The following is a 17,779-nucleotide window of genomic DNA, read 5'->3' as shown; positions in this document are numbered from 1 at the left end:
GTGAGTCTCAAATAGACATTAAAAGATGCCTGGTATCAATGTCAGGCAGGGAACAAGGCGGAGGACTCGGATGCAGAGTCGTTTTTTCTCGGATTTATTCCAGCACACACACTGATCAAAAGTACAACTCAAAACGCCTCTTGCGAGGGAAACGCGTGGCAAAAAGTTCAAACAAAAGCGTCGCACTGGGGCGAGACAAAAAAGGCTATGGGGATCAAGGCACTAACAAAAAGCGTCGCTCTGTGACGAGACAAAAAGGCTATGGGGATCAAGGCACTAACAAAAGCGTCGCTCTGTGGCGAGACAAAAAGGAGGAATCTTACTGAGAGCTCGGACGTCAAAGAATCGCTGGTGGTCGGGACGAGGCAAGACACACTGGCACAAGACAAGGGGAAGACGCGGACTAAATACACACAAAAGGGCTGGGAGGCAGGTGCTGACAATTAGCGCCAATCACGCAGGTGCCACAATCGGGATCGGGGAAGACAAGACAACCAAACACCGAGGAAGGAAACATGAACTGAAACGGAAGGTGTTGGGTCTAAATACGATTAGACATTAAATCACTCACTGGAATGAAGAGGAGAAGACAACCAGAACAGGTTTACTCGCGAGGAGAACGATAGAGAAAGCAAACTCAGTTACAACCTCCATCAGTTCTGAGTTCTTTCTCCACGTGGCCCTCTTTTTAATGTTATGGTTGCCCTGGTTACAGAGGCGTTGCTACACTAAAGGGAGGGGGGATTGTGTCCGTAGCAACGCTGATTAGCAAAAGAATGTAGTGTGGTGTGAATTAGCACTTCGTTGTTGGCTCTTGAACCCCCGCAGAGACCGTCACCAGCCATCTTCCCTCACAGTTGGCTGACTCCTTCTCGACTGTGGTCAAATACCCTGAAGCACGTTGATTGCCGCTTTGTTGTGGAACAAATGCAACTAGACCTTTGCTAACTTTGTCTACTTGGTAATTAACACATAATAATAATAAGTAACTTGTCCTAAACACTTCAACACACATTAAGCAACCGTGAGGTAACCGGTATGCAGTTCCTTAAACAAACATTGAGTAAATATGGGATAACTTTTATGCAACTACTTCTAACTGTATGTAACCTTTAACAAAGAAAAACAGGTCTGATAAACTACAATCTATGAACCAAAACTATATCTAACTGCAAAGGAATGAAGTTCCTGTGAATCAAACAAAGAACATGTCACCTATGCAAATAAGCCTTGCTCATTGTTAGTGAAGGCCTCTTACGGGAATGAAAACACACAGACAACATAAGGACAGGAAGGATACAAATGGCTGACAGGGATCAAAAGACATCCCTATCACTAAAAAGGAAGAACCTAGATAAAAGGAAAGATAAACTCGTAAAGTCGAGGCCTCCAGGTCCGGCAGGCCAAAGCTTCACTTAAAATTATTCCAACAGAAGGGATGACAAAATAAAACAGGAAGTAAAGTTACGACACCGACGAGACAGAAAACCGGAAAAATAAACGTGACCGCATGACATAACCCCCCCCCCTAGGGCCGGATCCCAGACGGCCCAGGAGCCTCAGGGTGAGCTGCATAAAAGCCCTCAAACAGTCCCGGGTCCAAGATATAACTAGGCGGCACCCATTGCCGCTCCTCCGGCCCATAACCCTCCCAGTCCACCAGGTACTGCCAGCCCCGGCCCCTTCTGCGCACGTCCAACAGTTCCTTCACCGTGTAGGCCGTACCACCTCCTACAGTCCGCGGAGGCGGGGGCGGCGCAGGATCTGGCACCAACGGACCGTCCACAACCGGCTTGACCTTCCCGACGTGAAAGGTGGGGTGGACTGCAAGGGACCTGGGCAAGCGGAGACGCACCGCGGCCGGGTGCACGACCTTGGCGATGGGGAATGGACCCACGAAGCGAGGTGCTAGTTTCCTGGAGTCCCCCCGGTGGGGGAGATCCTTGGCGGACAGCCAAACACGTTGACCCCGCTGGTACACGGGCGCCGGACGTCTCCTCCGGTCAGCCATCCGCTTGACCCGGTCCCCCTGGCGGACCAGCGTGGCCTGCGCCGCCGACCAGACGCGACGACAGCGGCGCACCAAGGCGTGGGCGGAGGTCACCGTCACCTCCGGCTCACTGTCAGGGAAGACTGGGGGCTGGTAGCCATATACGCACTTGAATGGGGACATACCTGTAGCCGTGGTGGGCAGGGAGTTGTGGGCATACTCCACCCAGGTGAGGTTCTTGCTCCACGAGGAGGGGTTCTGGGAGACCAGGCAGCGGAGACCTGTCTCCAGCTGCTGGTTGATGCGTTCCGTCTGCCCGTTTGCCTCCGGATGATAGCCCGACGTGAGACTCACGGTTGCCCCTATGAACCTGCAAAACTCCCTCCAAAACCTGGATATGAATTGGGGCCCCCTATCAGAAACAATGTCCTTTGGGAACCCATGAATCCGGAATATGTGGTCCATCATCACTGTGGCCGTTCGTTTAGCGGACGGGAGCTTGGGCAAGGCGATAAAGTGAGCCATCTTTGAGAATCTGTTTACCACCGTGAGTATGGTTGTTCGCCCATTTGAGGCCGGAAGCCCGGTGACGAAGTCCATGGATATCTCTGCCCACGGACGCGAAGGAATGGGTAGGGGATGCAGCAACCCCATACGGGCGCCGTGGGAGTTCTTATTCCGGGCGCAGACGGGACAGGCTGCGACATATTCTCTAACGTCTGCCCTCATGGAGGGCCACCAGAATCGCTGCTGGACGACAAACAGGGTTCTGCGCATGCCCGGATGACAGGAGAGTCTGGAGGTGTGAGCCCAATGGACGACTTGGGATCGTAATTGATCGGGGACAAATAGTCTGTTCTCAGGGCAACCACTAGGGGGTGGCTCGTTACCATTGGCCCGCTGTACCAGGCCTTCGATAGGCCAGGTCACTGCTCTTACCAGGCAATGAGGAGGCAGAATGGATTCAGACTTCTTAACTTCTGGATCTGGGTTGTAGACACGGGAGAGGGCGTCAGGCTTGGTGTTTTTGGTTCCCGGTCTGTAAGACAGAGTAAAGTTAAATCGATTGAAAAAAAGTGACCAGCGGGCTTGGCGAGAATTCAGTCTCTTAGCTGACTTAATGTATTCTAAATTCTTATGGTCTGTCCAGACCAAAAAGGGCTGCTGTGCTCCCTCCAACCAATGTCTCCATTCTTCCAATGCCAGTTTCACTGCCAACAGTTCGCGATCTCCCATGTCGTAATTCTGTTCGGCTGGCGTCAGCCATCGAGACAGGAACGCGCACGGATGGAGCTTGTTGTCGCTCTTGGCTCTCTGTGATAGAATGGCCCCTACTCCTCGATTGGAGGCGTCCACCTCCACCACAAACTGTCGTGATGGGTCGGGAAGCGTGAGGATGGGAGCGGTGCTGAAGCGGTTCTTCAGCTCCTGGAAGGCCGCCTCCGCCGACCAGCGGAAGGGAACCTTTGGGGACGTTAGCGCATGCAAGGGAGCCGCCGTGGCACTGAAGCCCTTGATGAACCGCCTATAAAAATTGGCAAAGCCCAGGAATTGCTGCACCTTTCTGCGGGAGTCAGGGGTAGGCCATTCCGTTACCGCGCTAACTTTCGCCGGGTCCATCTCTACTTTGCCCGGGGCCACGATGAAACCAAGAAAAGATACGGTGTTCGTGTGGAATTCACTTTTCTCGGCCTTAACGTACAGTTGGTGTGCAAGGAGGCGTCGCAGCACAGTCTCGACGTGAAACCTATGGGTCTTCAGATCCGGGGAATAAATCAAAATATCATCCAAATATACATACACGAATCGGTCCAAACAGTCTCTCAGAACATCATTTATCATGGCCTGAAACACCGCGGAGCATTGGTGAGGCCAAATGGCATTACTAAGTATTCAAAGTGTCCTCGATATGTGTTAAAACCCGTTTTCCATTCGTCCCCTTCCCGGATGCGCACTAGATGGTATGCGTTGCGCAGATCTAACTTTGTGAACACCCGGGCTTGCTGTAATTGGTCGAACACGGTCGACATCAGTGGGAGCGGATACCGGTTTTTGATTGTGATCTGATTGAGGGGGCTATAGTCAATACAGGGACGTAGGGTGCCGTCCTTTTTGCCCATGAAAAAGAACCCCGCACCCGCAGGCGACGATGATGGTCGAATCAATCCTGCTTGCAGGGAGGAGTCTATATAATCGTTCAGGGCCTGCTTTTCAGGTCCCGAAAGAGAATAAAGCCTCCCCTTGGGTATGGTTGATTCCGGCAGGAGTTCAATGGCGCAATCATACGGACGGTGGGGGGGTAGGGAGGTAGCCTTGGCCTTGCTGAATACCTCGGCCCATTGGTGGTAACACGCAGGAACCCCGGTTAAGTCTGGAGTTTGCGAGTCTAGAGCAGAAGGCACAGCGCGCGGGTTAGACTTGATACAGGAATCATGACAGTTGGGCCCCCATCCCGTTATTTCCCCTGATCCCCAGTCTATAGCGGGGTTGTGGCATTGAAGCCATGGATACCCGAGAATGAGGGGGTTCATTGGGGAGGTCACGACATGTAGTCGTATATTCTCATGGTGGGGCCCAATAGACAGCCAGACAGGTTCTGTTATGTGGGTTACCTCAAAAAGTGCCTGTCCATTGAGTGCCTTGGCGTTCACGGGAGTGTTCAACAGGTCAGTCTTTACTCCCCATCGGCGAGCAAATGCCCAGTCTATCAAGCTTTCATCCGCTCCTGAGTCTATTAGCACTTCAAGTTCTATCTCTTTTCCCAGCTGTGTAATCCTGCCCTTGGGGAGCACTCGCCCCGGGGACAGAGCCGCAGAGAAGGCGCTTACCTTCAGGGTCCTCCTCACCGGGCAAGAGAGGAGGAGGTGTCCAAGCTCACCGCAGTAGTAGCATCTACCTTCCCGGCGTCGTCGTATCTTCTCCTCCTCTGTCAACTTTGCTCTGCCCAACTGCATCGGTTCTGGCTCCTGGTGCTGCCGATCCCCATCCGGCCTGGGGTGGTTCGCGTCTAGGACGGAAGGAACGGCTACTGACACGAAGGCGGGGGCGTTCCTGCTTCGGTGCTTCCTCCACTCTTGCAGCCGGTTGTCGGTGCGGATACCCAGAGCGATGAGGGCGTCAAGATCGGTGGGAAGATCTAGGGGAATTAGCTGATCCTGTATGGATCCAGAAAGGCCTCGGAGGAAGATGTCATACAGCGCCGTCGCGTTCCAGCCGCATTCCGCGCCCAGCGTGCGGAAACGGATGGCGTAATCTCCGACGGACTCTTGTCCCTGGGCTATCTGACAGAGTTGGCGAGCCTTCTCTCGGTCAGCGAAGATTGGGTCGAACACCGTTCGCAGAGCCCCGATAAAAGCGGGGAGAGAGCGACAGGAGATGGAATCCCTGGCCCATTCCGCGGTGGCCCACGTGCGGGCCCTTCCCGTCAGGTACGATACCATGTAGGCTACCTTGGAGCGCTCGGTGGGGAAATCCGCTGGGGACCTCTCAAAATGCATCTCGCACTCAGTAATAAAGACCCGGCTAAGGCCGGGTTCGCCGGAGTAGCGTTCTGGAGGAGCCAGTCTGGCACCGCCGGTCATGGGAGCTACGGCAAGGGGAGTCACTGGGGAGGCAGCGGGTGTACTGGAGGTCGCTGCTGGTCCCGTGTTTAAGAGCGAGAGCACGTCCTGCATTTGTTGACCCAGCTTTGCTACTTGGGTGGCGACCGCCCCTCTGAAATCTTCTTGCCTCTTAGCGAGCCCTCGGATCTCCTCACCCAAACTGCCCACTTCCCTCTGGTGCTGGGCGAGCTGTGAGGCGTGGGAGCGCACTGCGGCGCACAGGTGCTCCGACTCTGCCGAGTCCATGTCTGGCCAGTGTGTACTGTCAGGCAGGGAACAAGGCGGAGGACTCGGATGCAGAGTCGTTTTTTCTCGGATTTATTCCAGCACACACATTGAGCAAAAGTACAACTCAAAACGCCTCTTGCGAGGGAAACACGTGGCAAAAAGTTCAAACAAAAGCGTCGCACTGGGGCGAGACAAAAAAGGCTATGGGGATCAAGGCACTAACAAAAAGCGTCGCTCTGTGGCGAGACAAAAAGGCTATGGGGATCAAGGCACTAACAAAAGCGTCGCTCTGTGGCGAGACAAAAAGGAGGAATCTTACTGAGAGCTCGGACGTCAAAGAATCGCTGGTGGTCGGGACGAGGCAAGACACACTGGCACAAGACAAGGGGAAGACGCGGACTAAATACACACAAAAGGGCTGGGAGGCAGGTGCTGACAATTAGCGCCAATCACGCAGGTGCCACAATCGGGATCGGGGAAGACAAGACAACCAAACACAGAGGAAGGAAACATGAACTGAAACGGAAGGGATGACAAAATAAAACAGGAAGTAAAGTTACGACACCGACGAGACAGAAAACCGGAAAAATAAACGTGACCGCATGACAATCAACCCGGTAAGCACAGCTTCTAAAAGTCAGCGTACTATTGTGATATCAACATTTAACTGAAGATGTGCGCTTTCTTTTGAAAGTGGACTAGGTTTTTGTTTTTACCAATACAAATTATGTAATTGATGATTAAAACTTGAAATTTGTATTGTCAAACCTGCACTTTTTATTAAAGTGACCGGCTTTCCATTAAAGGGTTCGATAAGCCGGGGTGAAGGGACTCGTCCATCTCTGACCACCTGAGTTAAATTAATTCTAAAAGAATCAATATAATCTCTTTATGACGCCAATCCCTCTGAAGTCAAACGACGCTCATGCTGAGTAACTCAAATTTGAGGCACGTCAGAATAACCGCGCCATAGTGATGGCTCCTTTCGTTGTTTGATGCTTTTGTTATCTTACGGATATTTTTAAATGTCTTTGTTAAGACCTCAGGGATTCGTTAATTTACTAGAGCCCACTTGCCCTAGCTGAGCTCAAGATAACTACTTCGAACCAGATCTGACAATTCCTGATGTTAAGGATTAAAGCTGTCTTCACCTTAAAAAGAATTGAACAGATTTAAAGAATGACTATGATAGGGAAATAAAGAAATTTGAAAGTTTTAATTGCTGCATAATTGCTCAACATAGTTAATACAAAATAATCGATAGCCAAATTAAGGATGAAGAAGAGATTTAATGAACAAGCAAGAAAAACAATTACAAGTCGAAAAAACAACAACACTCACCCACTCAGAACAAAAGAGGAGACTAAAGGTCTAAAATCTTATTTAGTTGAACAAGTCGAGTGATCGGCTCTCCTTTATTCCAAAATCCGAATTCTGTTTAAAAAAACAGAGGAAAGGTCTGGCCGTGAGGAGCGTAGCCCAAAAAGTAAAACTGGCATCTTCCCCTTTCTGCCCGGAGCCGCTGTCTCCTCTGCCTTCCCCGAAGCTTAAAATTTGACAAAGTCCAATTCGGAGACTCTGGAAATTCATCTTAGTAGATTTTGGTTCAATCTCAAAACGAATGAAAAATCCATCTTCGTCTAAACGGCGTTCTTTTACTCCGGGCAGCGTCACGGCCATCACCCTGACTAGGAAGAAGCGTGCCGCTCTGTATCCGGGCTTCTGGCATTACCTCATCGGAATATGTAGGTGAAAGGTCAGAATCCCTGCACCACTGGTTGTCTTGGCAACCTTGCTTATAGCAGTAACCACTGCGATGACTGCAGTCTGCCACCAGATGCAGCTGTTTCCAGTTTTTCTCACTATTAGCCCTTGATGTCTCCTCTCAACTTAATACATTCAGGTATGGATGGCACACCAATGTTAAATATAAGTTGGACAAAACATTGCAACATTAATAACATATATCTTGTCTAATAAAAAATCAATCTTAACACATAATCATACTTAACCATAATAATGGGTTCTTCTAACTTAAACATATATATTGATATTGCTCAAGCTGTTACATCTTAAATGTCAGGCACAAAGGCAGGGCGACCAAATGCAGCACGTTCCTTTATTGAAAAGGGGTAAAAGGGGAGCGGGACGCTGGACTCGCGATCTGGCTGGCGTAGCTGTGCTGAAGAGCGCAGCACGTAGTCGTGGTTGGGGCGAGCAAGTAGTCGGGGCAGGCGGCGATCGAGACGTGGTTAGTCAGTTTACTTAAACGATTGGCAACGGAGAAAAGGCACAGGCTGATAGGCTAAACACACAGAGTAACGGGTAGCATACAGGAACAAACTGACAAGGGAGTGACTGGATGACAAGGTATAAATAGAGAGCCTGACAGGTGTGGGTGATTGAGCCGATTGGGGGCGTGGCCGAGCGGCAGGTGATGCCGGAACGTGACATTAAAATTAGCGCATAGCAAACTCATATTCCAAAATTGTGCGTTGCTACGTGTTTGAACAGGTCGTGTCCTCCCGATTGCTAACAATTTAATTTATTAGATTTGTTAGTTTCCATCATGTCACCCCTATGTCAAGCTTTTACACCATTTCCTGGTGAAATTTTGGAACTACTACATGTTTTGGGATAGCCAAAGTCAAAGTCAAAGTCAGCTTTATTGTCAATTTCTCCACATGCCAAAGACACACAAAGAAACCGAAATTTCGTTCCCCCCTATCCCACGGTGACAAGACATGGCTCACTAAAGACAAACAAGTAAACAAGTATAACAAAAGCGTGCTGAATAAATAATGAATAAATAACACAACAATAAATAAATAAATAAATAAGAGGAGCAGAAAAAAATGTGCCTGGGCCAAATTCGATACACAATTTTACACCATCTTGTACCACCATGCCACGTGACAGTATTAATATTTACTGGCTCTTATATTTCAGGGCGTTCATGCGCAAGAAAGGGTGCAATATTTCCAGTTGGACTTGTGGCACTGTCCCCCATCCCAGGCAACAAGATTCAACCTCTTGTGGTGTCTTTGCTTTGAAAGTATGTATTTGATTTACAGACTAGATTTACCAAACTCATATAACTCAAGTATGCAAAAACGTAATCAAACATTACTCAAAACTAAAAAAACAAATTTTGAGTTCATACAACAAAGGACTAAAACAAATAATTGACAGCAGATTTTTTTGAATGATATACAGGCTAAAGATGGCAAACATTTAAAGCATTCTTTATCCACTGTAAACATCTGACATTGTCTTTTTCAGTTTGCAGAACATCTTTCAAATGAAAAAATAGATTTCTCAGCAAAGACACAGGATATAAATAGGTACAGGCTGCAAATTGCCACAACGGTTCTATTAGAGACTGGTAAGTAATATGCACCCAAGAGATGTTATTGCCACCCAAAGAATGGTCCTGACTGTGCTATCAATGCTGCATGGTTCAGTAAAGTTTTACACGGGGAAGTACTATAGCACTGCTACTATCTTTGTTTTCACAGATGATTTATCTAACTTAGGCGGCTCTGTGGCGCACTGGGTAGCACGTCCGCCTCACAGTTAGGAGGGTGCGGGTTCGATTCCACCTCCGGCCCTCCCTGTGTGGAGTTTGCATGTTCTCCCCGGGCCCGCGTGGGTTTTCTCTGGGCACTCAGGTTTCTACCCACATTCCAAAAACATGCTTGGTAGGCCGATTGAAGACTCCAAATTGTCCCTAGGTGTGAGTGTGAGTGCGATTGGTTGTCTGTCTCTGTGTGCCCTGCGATTGGCTGGCAACCAGTTCAGGGTGTCCCCCGCCTACTGCCCGATGACGGCTGGGATAGGCTCCAGCACGCCCGCGACCCCCGTGGGGACTAAGCGGTTCAGAAAATGGATGGATGGATTTATCTAACTTGTGCTTTTTTGGGGGGGGTAAGCTACACATGACAGACAACAGATGGGTAATTATGTAAGGTCTTGTTAACTAATGCATGATGATTAAGAAATATATTGAAATACACATTCATTGTAAATTATTGTCTATTGTTCTATGTTTTCAACAGTGCGCATTTTGATGTTTTTAACTTCCTAACGTGTAATATTTTAAAATGGATGTGCTGCATTGTATAATCTTGCTTTTTTTGTTTGTTTACCAGATTCAGTGTGACGAGTGTTGCAGGTGGTTCCATCTTGTATGTGTCGGGGAGCTTCCAACCGAAGGCTCTTTTTTGTGTACAACATGTACAGAGATTAAATGGTAAATATTTGAAGCTTGCTTGAAGAACATTTTGCTTTTTTTATTTCTTGATAAAGTTTAAAGTTATTATTTTTGGTGTATGTTATATGATTAAGAAACAAAGTCGTTTGACCAAAATAAGGACAACGAAATTGATAAAGTGCAGTAATAAATGTATCACTGCACAAATCATTCATTTATTTTTTCTTCTCCGTTATTAAGTTTGATCTGCACAATAATTTGTTCACTGAGTACTCAGTGATACGACAGTTAAAAGGAACATTTGTAACCCTCTCCAAACGGGGCCACCGTGAGGATATGTCCCCCCCCCTGTAATTTGGCCTATAGGAATTTGCCACACTACCTGAACAGACCCCCAGGAAGACAAAAAAAAGCCAGTTGGAGTGCAGGACTCACCGTTCTCAAAATGAGGGGGTGGAACATTTCCTCACGGGGCCGCCGGTGCAGCGCGGCGCTCACTCGGCCCGGCCTCCTCAGCTTTTTTTATTTTTTTTAACCATTGCTCTATAACATATAAGGCAACTTCGGAGTTCTTTTTTTTTTCTCTTCGCGCCGCACGTTCGGCCCGCTCTCTCGGTGCAGCTCGCAAATCGCACTCGGAGCAGCGCCCTCTCGGCGAGAGAAGGCACCGCGGTGAGAGGGCGCCGCACAGAGAAACCGCTGCGTCGCGCTGAGGGGGCGCTGCGTTACGCCAAGAGGTCAATGAGAGGCCTTCAAGCTGTGCTGCGCCGAGAGGGCGCCACACCGGGCGCCACACCGGGCGGAGAAGGATCCGCACCGAGAGGGTGCGCTGGGCTGTGATGGCGGGCCTATAGGAATGAGGGAACCTGTTCAAATTTGCCACACTACCTGAACAGACCTCCAGGAAGACAGAAAAAAAAGCCAGTTGGAGTCCAGGACTCATCGTTCTCAAAATGAGGGGGGGGGGGGGCATTCCCTCATGGGGCCGCCGGCGCAGCGCAACGCTCACTCGGCCCGGCAATCCACAGCTTTTTTTTAACCATTGCCCTATAACATATAAGGCAACATCGGAGTCCTTTTTTTCTCGTCGCGCCGCACCTTTGGCCCACCCTTTCGGCGCAGCTTGCAAATCGCACGTACGCAGCGCGTGCGCCCTCTCGGCCTAGCCCGTGCTCCCTCTTGGCGCAGCGCCCTCTCGGCGCGGCGCCCTCTCGGCGCGGCGCCCTCTCGGCGCGGCGCCCTCTCGGTGCGGCGTCCTCTCAGCTCGGCGTCCTCTCGGGTCGGCGCCCACTCGGCGCGGCACCCTCTCGACGCGACGCGGCACCATCTCTGCACCGCGCGACGTGGTGCGCTCGCTGCACCGAGAGGGCACGCACGCGCTCGCTAAGAGAGCGTGCGCGCTGCACCGTGAGGGCGCACGCTCTGCACGCGCTTCGCGCACTGCGCAGAGAGGGCTGGCCGAGGGTGCGCCGCACCGAGAAGACACCGCGGGGGCGCTGCATCGCGCAAAGAGGGCGCCGAGAGGCTTTCAAGCTATGCCACGCTGAGAGGGCGCCGCACCGGGCGCCACACCGGGGGGAGAGGGAGCCGCGCCGAGAGGGCGCACTGGGCCGTGACGGCGGGCCTATAGTATTTGCTGCGCCAATAGGACGGAGGGTGCTGCGAAGGCGCCACGAGGGCGCGCTGAGCCGCGGTGCTTTAACATCTCGGCGCGGCGAGGCACTCTCTAGGCCCGGTGTCCTTTCGGCGCGACGCGGTGCCCTCTCGGTGCAGCACCCTCTCGGCGAAGCACGTACGCCATCTAAGCGCGTTTCTTTTTTCCCTCGCCGCGCCGCACCCTCGGCCCGCCCTCTCGGCGCAGCGCACAAAACGCGCACAATGCGTTCGCCTTCTCCCTCTTGGTGCAGTGCCCTCTCGGCACGTTGCATGCGCCCTCTCAGCGGGGCGCCCTCGCCGTGCGGCGCCCACTTGGCGCGGCACAACGTGGCCCGCGCGCCACGTCGAGAAGGCGGCCCGCCAAGAGGGCGCGCGCCCTGCGCAAAGATTGCGAGCGCGGTGCGGCGAAAGGGCGCACGCGCTTCGCACGCTTCATGCGTTGCGCCGAGAGGGCGGGCCGAGGGTACGCCGCAACGAGAGTCCGTTGCAGCAAGAGGGCGCCGCGCCGAGATAGTGCTTCGTTGCGCCGAGAGGTCGCCGAGAGGCCTCCGCGCCGCGCCGTACCGTGCCGAGAGGGTGCCACGCCAGGCCGAAAGGGAGCCACACCGAGATGGCGCGCGCGCTGCACACGCTGGGCTCGCTGTGCGCGATGCGCATGCTGCGCTGTGATGGCGGGCCTACACACTAACGCTCGCCACTCGCCGCGCTGATACGGCGGCCTCTTGGCGCGACACAGCGCCCTCTCTGCGCGACGCAGTGCTCTCTCGTTGCGGCACCCTCTCAGCAAAGCGTGCACGCCCTCTCGGCGCGGCGCCGAGAGGGCGCACGTGCTGCGCGCGCTTTGCACGCTGTGCAAAGAGGGCAGGTCGAGGGTGTGCCGCTTTGTGCAAAAAAAACCCCAATGTTGCCGTATATATTATAGAGCAGGGGTCACCAACCTTTCTTAAGCCGAGAGCTACTTCCTGGGTACTGATTAAGGCAAAGGGCTACTAGTTTGACACACACTTCAGAAATAGCCAATTTGCTCAATTTAGCTTTCACTTTGTGTTATTATTGCCATTTCCAGTTCTCATGTAAATGTGATTTTAACAAGAAAAGCAAAAATACAGTCAAACCTCGGTTTTCGACCACAATCCATTCCAGAAGATGGTTCGAGAAGTGAATCGGTTGAATTCCGAATCTATTTTTCCCATTACAAATAAAAAACTTTTTTTAATTTGCGCATTTTTGCCCGATCGCGCAACTGCAGCGCACCGCCGAACGCGCAAACCGTAGCGCGTCGCCCACCGTGCAACTGCATCGCGCTGGTCGCATTATTGTTTAATTGTTTAAATATTTTTAAAGTCCTGATGTTGTCACAACTCGTCCCTGGTTGTTTTATATGTAAGTTGTCATGGTTTCTGTCGGTGTCTGTGTACTCGCCCCCTCCCTTCCTGTGTCAACTCACAATCAATGTTCTAATCACAGTCACCTTCCTCTTGTTACCTGTCTCGTATTTAAGTCCTGTCTGCGTGTCACTCCCCTGTCGGATCATTGTTAATGTCATGAGGTCTTTTGTCTCACGTCTCTGTTCAGTTTCTGTGGTTGATTTTGTTAGTAAGTTATGTCAGTTTACCGATTCTGTTAATTTGTTTTCGTCAATAAACCCTGGTCCAAGCTGCACTTGGTCGCCCTGCTCCATTCTTTCCGTGACAGATGTACTTTCCAAAATTTAAGTGGACCTCAGTGCGCAAGGAGCTTTATTTGGTCCGATCGCGCAACCGCAGCACGCCGGGCGCTCAGTGTCGCATTGCTTTAAGAGCATCTTTGTGTTTTAGGGTGGCTTTACTGCTCCCACTTGCTTTCTTTGGAGGCATGATTAGGGGTTAATACAGTAACCAAAGTAACAAAAATACAGTAACTACGGATTCAGTAGGCATCCGGGCCGCGCGGTCGGGTTTTCTCGGGTCCTCCCGGCTCATCTCGCGAGGTTCGACCTCCGAATTTTGTTCAACAACCGAAGCAAAAAAATCTCGAATTTTTTGTTCAAATTCCGATTAGTTCGAGAACCTGGACATTCGGAAACCGAGGTTTCACTGTAAAATAAATAGATGCAGCTCACTGACAAGTGCCGCTATTTGAGCTAATTTTAGAACAGTCCTGCGGGCGACTCATGCGGTCCTAACGAGCTACCTGGTGCCCGCGGGCACCGTGTTGGTGACCCCTGTTACAGAGCAATGGTGTTTAAAAAAACTGAACATTTCTTTTATAAAAATAATTGCCAAGTGTAAGAAAAAAGCATGCTACTGTGCTGTCTAAGTGCTCAAACATTGTGGCTATATTAACTAATTTCGTTAAGCTGATGTATCTAGTGTTTTTTGTCATCAGTCTGTAACGTCGTGTTATTAGTGTGAAGGCACTTTCTTATTATTCCTCTATTTTATTGTCCTCACTTTTTTGTCCTTCTACTTGTTGAGGATAACGACCTCTAATGCAGCTTTAAGGTGATTGACCACTACAGGGCTTCTGTCAAAAAGCATGCTGGACATCAGGGAAGATATTCTTGGTTTAATTCGAAATGATGCGCTCCACTACAATGCCGTGCAGTTAGTTCCAGTTAGCAAGTAAGCAGCCAGCAACAAGCACAAATACAAGCATAAGCAGTTTGTGGTCAATGACTGCTTTTCCACTGCGAGAGGGCGCGCGCACCGTGCCGAGAGGGCGCTGCGCCGAGAGGGACCACTCACTGCTCGCGCTTTGCGCGCTGCGCCAAGAGGGCGGGCTAAGTGTTTGGCACGCCGGGAAACAAAACCCCTGAAGTTGTTCCATATGTTATAGAGCCATGGTGGAAAAAAACGGAAATGTTTTATAAAAATAATTGCTAAGTTGAAGAAAACAAATATTACCATGCACTTCAGTGACTCGTATACAAAAACTGGCATCACATATTGATCATCTCGGTCAAAACCATATGTTGTCTGCAGATCAAAGGAACTGTAAGATATGAAAAGGCATCAAAACAGCAAATGTGTATCTTTTTCAGTGGGTAAGCGCGCCGAGAGCGTAAAGAATAATTGCCAAGTTGAAAAAAAAAACATGTTACCACTTAAGTGACACATTTCCTACAGGCATCACATATTGATAATCTCGGTCAAAACCACATGTTGTCTGCAGATCAAATGGCCTAGTTAAAGGAACTATAAGATGGGAAAAGTAATCAAAACAGCAAATGTGTATCTTTTTCAGTGGGTAAGCGCACCGAGAGCGCGCCGCACCGAGAGGGCGCGCGCGCTATGCCGAGAGTGCGCCGCGCCAAGAGGACAACGGGCGGAGTGAGCGCCACCCTCCGCCTTCTTGTTGCAGCGAACACTCGGCCTGCCATCACAGCGCAACACGCGCAGCGAGTGCAACGAGTGGGTGCACGCGCTGCACTGAGAGGGCCGGCCGAGGATGCGCCGCACCGAGTGGGTGCCGTGCCTGAGAGCGCTTCCTTGAGCCGATCGGGCGCGCGCGCTGCGCCGAGAGGGCGCACGCGTATAGCGCGCCTTGCGCGCTGCGCCGAGGGCGGGCCGAGGGTGTCCCGCGTCGAGAAAAAAAAACCCGAAGTTGCCCAATATATTATAGAGCAATATTGAAAAAAACTGGAGAGTTTTTATAAAAATAAATGCCAAGTTGAAGAAAAAAGCATGTTACTGTGCTTTTTAAGTGTTCAAACACTGTGGCTATATGAACTAATTTCCGTAGTTAAGCTGATGTGTATAATATCTTGTGTTTTTTTTTTTTTAGCTGTCTGTAACGTCGTGTTTCATTCACTTTATTAAAGTGAAAGCGAAGATTCAACCCATTCCAACTTTAAACTGTTAACCTTATGCTTACCATATTCACCTCATTGAACCCCACTTCCACTGTGCTTACCCAATACACCCCTTCACCCCCAGAAGTGTCCCAGAATTAACAGGAAGTGCCCCAAAATGAACAGGAAGTGCCCCAACATGAACAGGAAGTGAACCATAGTGCCCCAATTTAAATAGGAAGTGAACCGGAAGTGCCTCAAATCAAACTGGAAGTGACCTAAATCGAACCTGAAGTGCCCAAAATAAAGCGGAAGTGATCTAAATTAAACCGGAAGTGCCCCATATAAACCGGAGGTGACCTCACTAAAACGGAAGTGGCCCCAAACAAACTGGAAGTCCCCCAAATAAACCGGAAGTGATCTTATTTCAACCAGAATTGCCCTAAATAAAACCAGAAGTGACGTAAATTAAACATTTGCTGTAATTTTTACAATTTATGTCTGATTCAACCCGTTTCAACTTTAGAATTCCAAAGTGAACCGCTTAAACCCGTAGTTTTTGTTTCGTTCCAAATTTTTTAAAAAATTGGCGCAATTTTTTTTTAAGTTCCCATTCATTCTTTATGGGGCATTCAACATTTGCTCTAACTTCTACATTTTTCCATCCGATTCAACCCATTTCAACTTTAAACTGTGCATCTTTTGCCACAACTTCCAACTTATCAAAAATTTCACATTTTTAATTTTCAAATACACGACGATTTTTCCAAAATTTCTCATTCAGTGCCCCCCCCCACACCCACCTTATGTCTACATTTTTTCTTACAATTAAAGTGCTTGAAAATAAACCGTAAGTGTCCGGAACAAAATAAACCGTAAGTGTCCCAAACAAACAGTTAACCGTACTGGTACTTATTTGTAGTGTTGGGTCGAGTGGTGCCAATGCTTCGGAGCGTGTATCGAGTAATCCAGGAATGATGATGATGATGATGATGATGATGATGATGATGATGATGATAGAACTTTATTTATTCCACAGCAGGTAAATTTACTTGTCACAGCAGCATACAAGAGTGCAAGAATACAAGAGACAAGTGCCAAATGTAAAAAAGGATAAATAACAGACATGGACAAAGACAAGTGCCACTAATAGCGGTAGAGACGAAACTCAATCTTATCAGTTGTAGAGTCTGACAGCAGTGGGAATGAAGGACCTGCGGAATCTTTTCCTTTCTACACCGTTGGTGTAATAGTCTGCTGCTGAAGGAGCTGCTCAGGGACCGCACAATGTCATGGAAGGGGGGGGGGGGGAGACGTGTTGTCCATGATAGATTTCAGCTTAATTAACGTGATCCGCTCATCCACAACCTCACTGAAGTCCAGGGGACAGCCCAGGACAGAGCTCACTCTCCTGACCATCTTATTCAGTCTCCCCCTGTCCCAGTCCATACTGCCCCCACCCCAGCAGACCACAGCGTAGAGGATGGCTGAGGCCACCACAGAGTCATAGAAGGTCCTGAGGAGAGCCCTCTACACACCGAAAGACCTCAGTCTCCTCAGCAGGTGGAGGCGACTCTGGCCCTTTTTGTATAGGGCGTGAGTGTGATCAGTCCAGTCCAATTTGTTGTTAAGGCGAACACCCAGGAATTGGTAGTCCCCCACTACCTCAATGTCGGATCCCTAGATGTTTACCGGAGTGCAGTAGGGTGCTGTCCTCCTGAAGCTCACAATCATCTCCTCCGTCTTGCTGGTGTTCAGCTGAAGCTGGTTGAGCTCGCACCAGCTGACAAAGTCCTTGATGACCGTCCTGTATTCCAGATCGTTCCCCTCCGAAACATATCCAACAATGGCCGTGTCGTCTGAGAACTTCTGGATTTGGCATTGTGCGGTGTTGTGGGTAAAGTCCGAAGTGTACAGGGTGAAAAGGAAAGGAGAGAGCACCGTACCCTGGGGGACACCTGTGCTGCAGCGCACCACGTCAGACTCACAGCGATGATGATGTTGGCGAGCAAGTCTGTTGTCCATGCAGCCAGGCGCTGGTCCACACCCGCCTTATCCATCTTCACCTTGAGCAGTGACAGCTGGATGGTGTTAAAAGCGCTGGAGAAATCGAAGAACATGATCTTCCCAGTGCTCCCGATGTCCCCCAGGTGAAGCAGTGATCTGTGCAGTAAATAAATCACTGCATCGTCCACCTCAACACCAGACGGGTAAGCAAACTGCAGGGGGTCCAGCTGCGCTCCCACCAGTGAATGCAGGTGACCCAGGATGATGCTCTCCATAGTCTTCATCAAATGGGAAGTCAAGTCCATAAGTGT

At 50.0% G+C, this 17,779-nt stretch overlaps 1 long non-coding RNA gene across 1 annotated transcript; it reads left to right on the top strand.

Annotated features, from left to right (window-relative positions):
• The first annotated feature begins 5,886 nt into the window (after positions 1 to 5,886).
• Positions 5,887 to 15,304, top strand: LOC148379556 (uncharacterized). Its single transcript, XR_015855517.1, has 5 exons — positions 5,887 to 6,437; positions 8,770 to 8,875; positions 9,103 to 9,205; positions 9,972 to 10,072; positions 14,915 to 15,304. It is a non-coding gene; the product is annotated as an uncharacterized LOC148379556 (long non-coding RNA).
• Positions 15,305 to 17,779: the final 2,475 nt, after the last annotated feature.

Source organism: Syngnathus floridae, chromosome 22, assembly GCF_059516105.1.
Source record: "Syngnathus floridae isolate MCC-2025c chromosome 22, RoL_Sflo_1.0, whole genome shotgun sequence".
NCBI lineage: Eukaryota > Metazoa > Chordata > Actinopteri > Syngnathiformes > Syngnathidae > Syngnathus > Syngnathus floridae.
Note: the sequence above shows the minus strand (reverse complement) of the source record. Positions and strands in the feature narration are given on the sequence as shown.